Source organism: Euleptes europaea, chromosome 17, assembly GCF_029931775.1.
Source record: "Euleptes europaea isolate rEulEur1 chromosome 17, rEulEur1.hap1, whole genome shotgun sequence".
In the NCBI taxonomy this organism is placed as follows: Eukaryota; Metazoa; Chordata; class Lepidosauria; order Squamata; family Sphaerodactylidae; genus Euleptes; species Euleptes europaea.
In genome coordinates this window covers 14,231,414-14,243,194 of record NC_079328.1, presented here as the reverse complement: position 1 = coordinate 14,243,194, position 11,781 = coordinate 14,231,414, and the positions used below count along the sequence as shown (strand labels likewise).

The following is an 11,781-nucleotide window of genomic DNA, read 5'->3' as shown; positions in this document are numbered from 1 at the left end:
TAATATACAGCTTCTGTTATACATACAATATACATTATATCACACATATTTTAATTTACACTTCAGTTTCAGTGTTGTTTTGCCTCCTGACAGAGACATAATCTCTTCATCAGTAAATTTGCACATTTGTATAGAATGGCCTTGACCTGGATAGCCCAGGCTAGCCTGATCTCGTCAGATCTCAGGAGATCTCCAGGTCCCACCTGGAGGTTGGCAGGCCTACCTGTGGGTCCTTTGCATGCTGAGTGCATAGAGGGCATTTTCTTCTTGCCCTCACTGTATGACTTTGCCTCTGAAAGCTGCCCCCCCCCCCCCCGGCAGTGCCACCGTTTACTCTGGGTGGGAAAATACAGCGAACCCCTATCATGCCCTTCCAAGACACATGGCAGTTTGCGAGGGGTGATTTCAATAGATAAAACTAGGTGAGGGTGGAAGGCTCATACCCCATCTCCTCTCTCCATGGACCCCAATGTGAATCAGTGCCCTGTGCATAGGGTTGCCAACCTCCAGGTACTTATACACAGAAATTAACGTCCAGAACGAAAGCTACATAGCATGTCGTCATTTGCCTTGATGGCTCCTATAAAAGACCAGCTTTATATACTGATTTGGTCCTAATACCAACCTTTCTACTTGGACTTTTGAATAGCATTTGCTTCTCTGCACATTGTTGCATTTTATTGTACAGTCTGTGTATTGTAAGCTGCCTAACTTTGTTACCTTTAACAACGTTTATCTTTTGCATATACTAGCAGTATTATTGCCTTTCTGCTGTTATTTCCTGACTACCTTACGTGACAGCAGGCTAACCTATTTTTTGTTCTCAACCTCCAGGTACTAGCTGGAGAGCTCCTGCTATTACAACAGATCTCCAGCTGATAGAGATCAGTTCACCTGGAAGAAAATGGCCGCTTTGGCCTTTGGACTCTATGGCTTTGAAGTCCCTCCCCTCCCCAAACCCCGCCCTCCTCAGGCTTCGCCCCCAAAACCTCCCACCAGTGGAAAAAAGGGACCTGGCCACCGACCTGTGCAGCTGTAAGCAAACATTGAAAAAGACTGGGATCGTGTCCCAGGCCCAGACCCGTCAGCATGTTTGTCCGGCTTATCACAGCAACTCTGAGCGCCAACTGGCAGCGTCGCCAGCTCTTTGGCCAGAAGGAAGCAAATTAGAGTCCGGGATGCAGAGCTGGCAGGGGGCCTACTGGCTTGGTCTTGAACAAAGTTTTGAAGGACGGGAACGTGAGTCCTGCCCAGAGTATTCCTACCTGCCTCTCGGTTTGGCAGACCCAAAAGGGGAATTAATCTTCCTATGTAGGGTTGCCAACCTCCAGGTACTAGCTGGAAATCTCTTGCTATTACAACGGATCTCCAGCCGATCAGATCAGATCACCTGGAGAAAATAGCCACTTTGGCAATTGGACTCTATGGCATTGAAGTCCCTCCCCTCCCTAACCCCTCCCTCCTCAGGCTCCGCTCCCAAAATCTCCTGCCGGTGGCAAAGAGGGACCTGGCAACCCTATTCCTATGGCCACCTTGTCCCTACCTCTATCTTCTGCCCCCCTCTCTGATACTGGCCACCTCTGAAAGCAAGAGCCGGGAGCAGGGTTGCCAGCTCCAGGTTGGGAAATACCTGGAGATTTTTGGGGTGGGGCCTGAGGAGGGTGGGGTTTGGGGAAGGGAGGGACTTCGATGCCATAGAGTCCAATTGCCAAAGCGGCCATTTTCTCCAGGGGAACTGATCTCTATCGGCTGGAGATCCATTGTAATAGCAGGAGATCTCCAGCTAGTACCTGGAGGTTGGCATCCCTGGCCGGGAGTGAGGGGTTCTACTTGGCACGATGTGGGCTGTTATTTCCTGCAGAGAGCGGTCTACCTCGGGTTGGAATCCCTCCATACCGGCTCCTGTGAGGGAGAGCCATGGGGCAGTGCTGGCCAGCGGCTCCCTTCTCATACCTTTTAATAAAACATGAACGAGGTGCCAGCGCACATTAGATTCACTTCTCCGGTGACAGAAAATCAAAGTCTTCTTCCATCCTCCTGCACGCCGGCCGCTGATGGATGGGCAGGGAGTGACGCCGGCCAGTGCGAGCGAAAGAGTCTATACACACTGAAACAGCTCTTTAATTTCTTAATTTAATATCTGACACGTAAAGATTCTCATTAAGCCAGTCAATGAAGCCTGGAAATACAATTTTCGTGCAAACTGTCGCTATCATAACTTACATGAAACTTCAGACGGTGCCCTGTAAGCAGTGTGATTAAATCCATTCATCTTTGCTGTCAGCCACCCACTTCAGGGACCGTGGAGAGGGGCTGCCGGGCCGGGACCAGGCAGGCCAGGGCCAGGCGCCATCCTTGGGGGAAAGGCTCAAGGGGGCATGGAGCACCCACTTGGGGTCTTTGCTTACCCTGGCAAAGGTGTCCGTGCCAAGCAGGGTGAAAACTGCAGTCCTCTAATTACTGGTCATTTCTGTTCCGTCTGGGAAGCTGAACGGTGCCAGCAAAGCACAGAACGAATGAGCAGGGCCCGCGAACATGCCCGTTCTGGAGGCAATTGGCCTACTTTCTGGGCCCATAGCAGCTTTTTCGCTCAGGCAGCCAAATGTACACACACACCCCAGAGCAGCATCTCCCCGGTTTGTCACTAGGGTTGCCAGCGTGGTCTAGTGGTTAAGAGCGGTGGTCCGGAGCGGTGGACTCTGATCTGGAGAACCGGGTTTGATTCCCCACTCCTCCACATGGGCGGCGGAGGCTAATCTGGTGAACTGCATTTGTTTCCCCGCTCCTACACATGAAGCCAGCTGGGTGACCTTGGGCTAGTCACACTCTCTCAGCCTCACCAACTTCACAGGGTGTCTGTTGTGGGGAGGAGAAGGGATTGTAAGTTGGTTTGATTCTTCCTTAAGTGGTAGAGAGTCGGCATAATAAAACCAACTCTTTTTCTTCTTCAGGTGGTGGCTGGAGCTCTCCCGATATTACAACTGACCTCCAACTGATAGAGATCAGTTCACCTGGAGAAAATGGCAGCTTTGGCAATTGGACTCTATGGCATTGAAGTCCCTCCCTTCTCCAAACCCTGCCCTCCTCAGGCCCCGCCCCCAAAATCTCCATATATTTCCCAACCTGGACCTGGCAACCTTATTCGTCGCGCAGGCCCCTTGGGCAATCCACCAGGGGAAGGGCTGGCTCTGAAGGAGAAGGGCAGCAGGGCAACCACAGCCTGTGCTGTCCACCTGCCATCTGGCCAGCAGTCTTGTCCACCCTGAGGTGTGGTAGATACAATCCATTGACAATAAGCAAGCCAGGGCATGGGTGGCACTGTTGGGTTAGGGCCTGTCATCAATTAGTATCATGCACAAATACAGAGAACAAATGGGGGGGCACAAGGACTTGTGGGAGAAATCTCATATTCCCTCCATCACTGATTCCCTTCCTTGAGAGCCCCCACACCTACCCCACTTTCCTGCTTCCTTCTCTTCTTCCCACCCACCAGCCAACCTATCTTTATTTGCCCCCCTGTCTACAGCTTTCTGTCCTTCCTTCCCTCTGGCAGCATCTCCCTGGGAAAACTCTGGCCAAGTTGCTCAGTGACTGCTGAGCCAGACCCAGCTGCCAACAGGGAAACTGCAAGGGAATACCTCATTTTCCCCTATATCCTTTCTCCCACACTATTTCCTCTTTCCCTTCTCCTGGCAGCCCCCATATCCTCACCTTTCCCTGCTTCCTTCTCTCTTCCATCAACCAACCTACCTTTTATCTGCCCCTCCCCCATCTCTGGGTAAATTCATTATTTATTTACTTCATTAATATTGTGCTTTTCTCTACAATAGGGACCCAAAGCAGCCTACAAAATTATCCTCTCCTCCATTTTATCCTCACAACAATCCTGTGAGGTAGGTTAGGCTGAAAATGTGCAACTGGACCAATGTCACCCAGTGCATATCCATAAAGAGTAGGGATTGAACATGGCTCTCCCAGATTCAAGTGTGAAACTCTAACCACTCTACTTCACTTGCTTCCATTGGATGAATACTGTTGAACAGTAGCAAGTAGCAAGGTGAGTCATGCAAACCATGTGGTGTTAAGCCGCCTAGTGGTTGCTGCTGGGCCTGGCCCAAATGAGTCCTCCCTCAAAAACCAAATCATCGCTGGAACAGTCCCTGCTCCGTCCCTCTGCCTTTTACCAACAGAAACCAAGGCTTGAAGGCTGGCAATACTGTTGTGGTTGCCTAGTAATACCCACTAAGGGCATCCATTTCTTAAATATACAGGTGCTTCTTTAATCATTGGGGGGGTTAATCCCCAGTTTTTTGTTTGTTTGTTTTTAGATTTTTCTAAAGGTTTGTAGAAAGATCTGTCTTGTCTGTCCATGGCCCAATTTCCAGATTTAAGTGTCCACAGATGGGGCCATGTTGAGAAATAGCTCCACTGATTATGCAGAATGTGTGTCGGACTAGGATTTGGAGGCCCAGAGATCACATCCCCACCCTGTTGTGAAGCTCACTGGGTGACCTTGGGCCAATCTCTGTCTCTCAGTTTAAGCTCCCTTGCAGAGTTATTGCGAGGATAAAATGGAAGAGTGGAGATCCCTGTACACCACCCTGAGCTCCTTGAAGAACGTGAGATGAAAATGTACCAGAGAGACAGAGGAATGAAAAGCATTAAACACAAAAGCATGGCCCGACATTTCCATTGTAATCTTCCATATCGTTGCAGATTGGGAAGACCCAGATTGGGAGGCCTGCTGAGCAGCCGGCTAGCAGTCCTGCCCAGCTTCATTTTACAGGCACTGCTCTAAGGCTCGAGCCAGACAAAGGAGGGAGGGAGGTTCCAGGGCCTCACACAGATTTGGAGTCCAAGTAGGGTTGCCAACCTCCAGGTACTAGCTGGAGATCTCCAGCTATTACAACTGATCTCCAGCCGACAGAGATCAGTTCACCTGGAGAAATTGGCCGCCTTGGCAATTGGTCTCTATGGCATTGAAGTCCCTCCCCTCCCCAAACCCCACCCTTCTCAGGCTCCACCCCCAAAAAATCCCACTGGTGGTGAAGAGGGACCGGGCAACCCTGCCTACAGGAGATCTTTCTGGTCTCATTAAATCTGACACAATCCAAGAGTTTTCTGTCTAGTTGTTTCTCTTCTTCGGCCTTGTAAGAAAGGTGGAGACAAGTCGCATTATACTCACTAAAGAGGCTGACAAGAGGCTATCTTCCCCATGGCCTCCTCCCAATGATAAGGAAATTGTGCACCACCAAGTCAGAGCCAAAAGAGTAATCTATCAAATGAGCAATGCATCAAACAGGACAGGTTTTTAACAACAAATGTGGAGATATACAGGGATCAGTTCACCTGGAGAAAATGGCCACCATGGCAATTGGACTCTATGGCATTGAGGTCCCTCCCCTCCTGGAGCCAGACAAAGGAGGGAGGGCCTCTAGCGGTACCTGGAGGTAAGCGTCTTGCACAGCTGGGTGAGGAACTTGTCGAGGGAGATGTGCGCCTGGGCGCTCAGCAGGCCGCGGGAGTAGGCGGTAACGGTCACCAGGTTGCACTGGCTCAGGTGCCTGAAGTTGACGGGATCGACACGCAGCTTCTGGGCGCGCAGGTCACCGAGCTTGGAGAGGGTGCCGCCCACGTCATCCAGGTGGGGCAGGGCATCCGATGGCGCATTCACCACCCGTTTGCCATGCGCCTTGATGTCCACGGAGCCCATGCTCACATCAAAGTGCGGGAAGTAGGTCTTGCTGGAGGGGTACATCGCGCACATCCCGGCGATGGCCTCGGCGCCAAACTCCTCGGGGTGGCTTCTGAGGGTGGCCTAGAGGGCCTTCACGCGGGCCTTGTCGGTGTCGCGGAGGCTCATCTTGGCTCTGCTGCTCTTCGGTGTTTACAGGCGCTGCTCTAAGGCTGGGGCCAGCCAAAGGAGGGAGGGAGGGAGGTTCCAGGGCCTCACACAGATTTGGAGTCCAAGGCGAGAGGGGCTGAGACTTTGGATGTCCCGAGCAAGCCGGCCACCTTTAGTCCCCCAGCAAAAGGCTGCGGAATGATCACATTGCTGCAAGGAACTGACGGCAATTGAACCTGACGCACAATGAACGGAGGCAGCCTCTTTTATAGGGTTGCCAGGTGCCTCTTCGCCACCAGCAGGAGGTCTTTGAGGCGGAGCCTGAGGAGGGCGGGGTTTGAGGAGGGGAGGGACTTCAGTGCCATAGAGTCCAATGGCCAAAGCGGCCATTTTCTCCAGGGGAAATGATCTCTATCGGCTGGAGATCAGTTGTAATAGCAGGAGATCTCCAGCTAGTACCGGAAGGGTTGACAACCCTACCCATTGACAACCTCCGACTTGAAAGGGCTAACCCCCCCCCCCAAGCTGCTCTTTGCAGAAAGGCCTGTGGTTTCCCTGCAGGGGAGGGGGGTATATCAGCAGATATTTCCCAAAGACACAAATTGGGCAAATTAATTCCAGTTGAGCTCAGGCTCTTTTCTGCCTTAGGGAAAGCTGATTATTCCAATGTTCAGTAAATCCCAAATAGCAAGGGGGGGATTAGAGTCATGAAAACGCTTTCCAGGGGGGCTCTCCCTCCCCCCTCCCCCCAAATCAGCACCAGGGCCTTCCCTGAGGAAGCGGCTCACACCCTCCAGCCTGCTTGCTGGCTCCTAAAATATCTCACTTGGCATAAGCTCTGTTTTCAGATTGAAGGGACTGGGAAGACCCTCCATTGGTTCCAGGCTGACCTCACGGGGTAGAGATCTGGCCAGTTGAATGGGGCATGGAGAAGTGGCACAGGGGGTGGGAAATCAGGAGGTTCCACAGCGATGTGAATCCTGGGGAGTTTATTCTTCCCCCCCCCCCCAGGAAGAAAGTGCTGGCTCAGCTCAATCAAATCCTAGACTCATTCCAGGCAAGAAGCTGCCCACTACATCATTTCTTTTTCTTTTTGCCATCAAGTGAAAGCTGACTTACGGCGAGCCCACGGGGTTTTCAAGGCAAGAGATGTTCAGAGGTGGTTTGGCCTCTGCATCATGCCCCTGGTATTCCTTGGAGGTCTCCCATCCAAATACTAGCCAGGGTCAGGGCTGAGAGAGTGTGACTCTCCCAAGGTCGCCCAACAAGCTACCCAGGCAGAGTGGGGATTCGAACTTGGGTTTCCCAGATCCTAGTCCAACACCTTCAGCTTCACCACTACACCGCACTGGCTCTCACTTGGTTATACATCTTTTAAAATGCAATTTTAATGCGATTCTATTGTTGGTATTATTTTTGATTGCCTGTGATATAATTGTCTTAACCACTACACCATGCTGGCTCTTTTCTCCCAATGGAGACCCAAAGCAGCTTACAGTCTCCTCTCCACCATTTTATCCTTACAACAGCCCTGTGGGGGAGGTTAGCCGGAGTGTGTGCGACTGGCCCAAGGCCACCATGGCTGAGAGGGGACTGAAGCTTGGGTCTCCCAGATCTAGGGTTGCCAACTTCCAGGTACTATACCAGAATAGGAGGCACCTCCGTGCCTGTACCGAATAGGTTAGGAAAACAGCACAGGAGAACAAGTTTACAAGAGTAGCAAAAAATCTTATTGAGTGCTTAAGAGGAGTTTATTGCCACACTTTGGAGTATCCTTCGAGGAACCAGTGAACTAACCTAATGATGCATTAGGTAGAGAATGTACCTTATGTAGAAACATGAACGTGATTGAATTTGGGGCTGAAGAAAGGACTGTGAAACAGCCGTCTCCCCTTTTTCTCCCATTAATTGTCTTATTGGGACTATATACCATTTATTGGATTATTTGAGAACCTATTTGTCATTCTCAACTAAAGAATACACACCAAGAAGACTTCACTACTTTCTTGCATAGAGACTGCAGCATCATACTTGTTCTTGCATAGAGACTGCATCTTGTTTTGTACATATTGTATATAGTAGTTCATGTTTAGGTATTGTATTGTTGTTCTGTCACTTATGTTAAGCACTCAATAAGATTTTTGCTACTCTTGTAAACTTGTTCTCCTGTGTTAACTTCCAGGTACTAGCTGGAGATCTCCTGCTATTAAAACTGATCTCCAGCTGATAGAGATCAGTTCACCTGGAGACAGGGTTGCTAGGCCCCTCTTCGCCACCGGCGGGAGGTTTTGGGGCGGAGCCTGAGGAGGGGAGGGTTTGGGAAGGGGAGGGACTTCAATGCCATAGAGTCCAATTGCTAAAACGGCCATTTTCTCCTGATGAACTGATCTCTATCAGATGGGTATCAGTTGTAATAGCAGGAGATCTCCAGCCAGGACCTGGAGGTTGGCAACCCTACCTAGAGAAAATGGCCACTTTGGCAATTGGACTCTATGGCACTGAAGTCCCCCCCCCTCCCCAAACCCTGCAAAACTCAGGCTGCACCTCAAGAACCTCCCGCCGGGGGTGAAGAGGGACCTGTCAACCCTACCCAGATCCTACTCCAATGCTCTAACCACTACACCACAGTGGCTCATGGCCTGTTGAGGGGGAGCCCCCCCCCCCACATTCACACAAATTACACAGTGAAAACATGATGTGTGGGCGCCAGGTTTCAAATAATCTATAAAAAGAGTCCCCACCTGAAAGCTTTCTCGGCTGTCACTCCATGGCCTTGCCGCTCTGCTATACGCTGCCCGGGTGAGCTTATTTAGTCGGTGCTGAAAAGTAGGCCATTTAAAATGTGCATTGATTTTCATTGGGTGGTGAATATGGATTGCCTTTAGCATGGAATCCTCCTCCCAACCCGTCCTTCCGCACCCTCACCCAGGTAGCGGCCGTGGATGTGTCTGCATGGCTTTCCAAGACCCCTTTCCAGCTCGGCATATCTGAGCCACTACACCTTGATTTCCATTGCAGCAGGAACTGCTCCCCTTGAGCTGGAAGTCCACGGATTGGATTTATGCAAAACGTTGCTATTATAGAAACGCTTCCAGCCCCACCATTTAGCTGCTCTTTATTTGTTTGTGTTTTTGTAAGGATGGAGCCCCCCACCCACCCACGCACAAGCTCTCTCCTGTTAATAGCTTTGCAATGCCATTGTTTAATGTAATTGTCCACGGGTATTTGTTGATATTTCAGCCACGCTTTCTCGCACATTCACTGCAGCCCGAGGCCAGCATATTGGAACCTGGATGGGAAATCAGACAGCAAACATCCCCCCCCCCCAATCAAGAGGGAGGAGGCAAAGCAGAAACGGCAAACAGCTGCAAAGAGCGAGCGCTAGGGCTGCTGTATTGGCGGCTTTATGAAGGAGTTAGGCGCCTTACAGAGCATCTGTCTGTTAGCCACAATAATCAAGTGGGACCCTAACCCCGCACCCATCGGTAAAGGTGACAAACCTCTAAATCCCAGATGCGCCTAGTGAGAAGCTTCCGAGGAGCCCTGTGGCTAGGGTTGCCAACCTCCAGGTAGTAGCTAGAGATCTCCTGCTATTACAAAGGATCTCCAGCCAATAGAGATCAGTTCACCTGGAGAAAATGGCCACTTTGGCAATTGGACTCTATGCCACTGAAGTCCCTCACCTCCTCAGGCTCTGCCCCAAAAACCTGCCGCCAGTAGCAAAGAGGGACTTGGTAACTCTACCTGTGTCCTTGCTGAGCTCCTCAAAGGCATCAGTTGGGAAAAGATGCTGGGCCAGGTGGACCTTTGGTCTGATCTGCAGGACTCCGGGGAATCAGAGGCACTTCAAGATCCACAGGTGGCTCCAGCTGGAGACCAGCCGGGATAGCCAACGATATGGGTCACAGATTGATCCCGTGTGCATCTTGCATGGCTCTGGCTCATTTCGACAGGGTTTGTACACAAGGGCTCCCCGGTGAATTGTGCCCTGTGCTGATTCATGAAAGAAGAAGAGTTGGTTTTTATATGCCGACTTTCTCTACCATGTAAGGAAGAATCAAACCTTCCCTTCCCCTCCCCATAACAGACACTTTGTGAGGTAGGTGGGGCTGAGAGAGCTCTAAGAGAGCTGTGACCAGCCCAAGGTCACCCAGCTGGCTTCATGTGCAGGAGTGGGGAATGCAACCTGGTTCTCCATATCAGAGACCACCGCTCCAAACCACTGCTCTTAACCACTACAGGGGGCTCTTCCCACCGAGGGGGGCTCCACTGAGATTTTCTATTGATGACATAAATATGTCATGATCCCATCTTTGTGCAGCTGTTTCAGCCAGAGAAATCCAACCTGCGCTGGAGCCTGGAGCTGGTATGTAGAGCAGGTCTCTCTCACAGGTGCTATCAGTAGGGTATAGGGCTGTTAACCGCCAGGTGGCACCAGGAGATCTCCCCGCTATTATAATCAATCTCCAGACGACCAAGATCAGTTCCCCTGGAGAAAATGGCTGCTTTGGAGAGTGGACTCTACGGCATTATACCCTGCTGGGGTCCCTCCCTTCCCCAAGCCCCGCCCTCCCAAGGCTCCACCCCCAGAGTCTCCAGGTACTTTCCAATCCAGATCTGGCAACCCTAGTAATGTAACCCCAGCTCAGAATTGTGAAAACACAGACCAGGTCTTAAAAATATTGCCTGAAAGCTTTGACCTTATAGTGGTGCACATTTTCTTAGGCCTGCTCATTCTCCCAAAGCTCTTCCTCCATCTATATCTCTACATCCCTCTGCTTTCCCACTAGGGTTGCCAACCTCCAAGTACTAGCTGGAGAACTCCTGCTGTTACGACTGATCTCCAGCCAATACAGATCAGTTCACCTGGAGAAAATGGCTGCTTGGGCCATTGGACTCTAGGGCATTGAAGTCCCTCCCCTCCTCTCCCCAAACCCCAACCTCCCCAAGCTCCACCCCAATAACCTCCCGCCAGTAGTGAAGAGGGACCTGGCAACCTATTTCCTTCACACTCCTTCTCTTCCCTCTTTGCCTTACCACTCACCTTCTCCTTTCCCTTCACAAGGACAGTGTTCGTGGATGTGCCACCGGGGGTGGGGGGGAACGCGGTACACTGTAATGTTAATCAAAACCCCAAATTAAATAACCCAATTCATTAATAGTGTTGTTATATCTGATCTAAACTGGAAATATCACACCAGTTGATACTCTTTAGAAATTGTCAGCCATGCCCATGATTCTGTTGCCTGGCTTTCAAGCAAGAGTAGGGCTGCTTGCTCCGGGTTGGGAAATACCTGGAGGTTTGGGGAGGAGACGGACCTCAGTGGGGTACAATGCCATAGAGTCCACCTTCCAAAGCAGTCATTTTCTCAATGTGAACTGATCTTGGTCGTCTGGAAATTGATTGTAATAGTGGGGAGATCTCCTGGTGCCACCTGGGGCCAGGCAGCCCTATAGTCTACTGATACCACCTGTGAGAGACCTGTTCTACACCACCTGCAGCGCAAGTTGGATTTAACTGGATGAAACAGCCGCACAAAAATGGGGTCATGATGTATTTATGTCATAACCAGAAAATCTCAATGGATCCCCTCTCATGAATCAGCACGGGGCGCAAGTCACCGGGGAGTCCCCGTGTACAAGCCCTGTCGAAATGAACCGGAGCTGTGCAAGATGCACACAGGTGAACTTATCTCTGTCACCTGGGGATCAGTTGTAATCTCAGGAGAACTCCAGCTACCACCTGGAAGTTGGCAAGCCTAAGGGAGAGGGAGGAGAATGCGACACCACAAGAAATGGCAGCTCATCTCCAACCTATAGAGATCGGTTCCCCTGTAGAAAATGGCCACTTTGGAAGGTGGACTCCATGGTATTCTATCCCACTGAGGTACCTGTCCTCCCCAGGCTCCACCCCCAACCAGGATCTGGCAACCCTA

At 50.9% G+C, this 11,781-nt stretch overlaps 1 pseudogene; it reads right to left on the bottom strand.

Annotated features, from left to right (window-relative positions):
* Nucleotides 1-5,434: 5,434 nt before the first annotated feature.
* On the bottom strand, nucleotides 5,435-5,863 carry LOC130488598 (hemoglobin subunit alpha-A-like; annotated as a pseudogene).
* Between the last annotated feature and the right edge of the window lie 5,918 nt (nucleotides 5,864-11,781).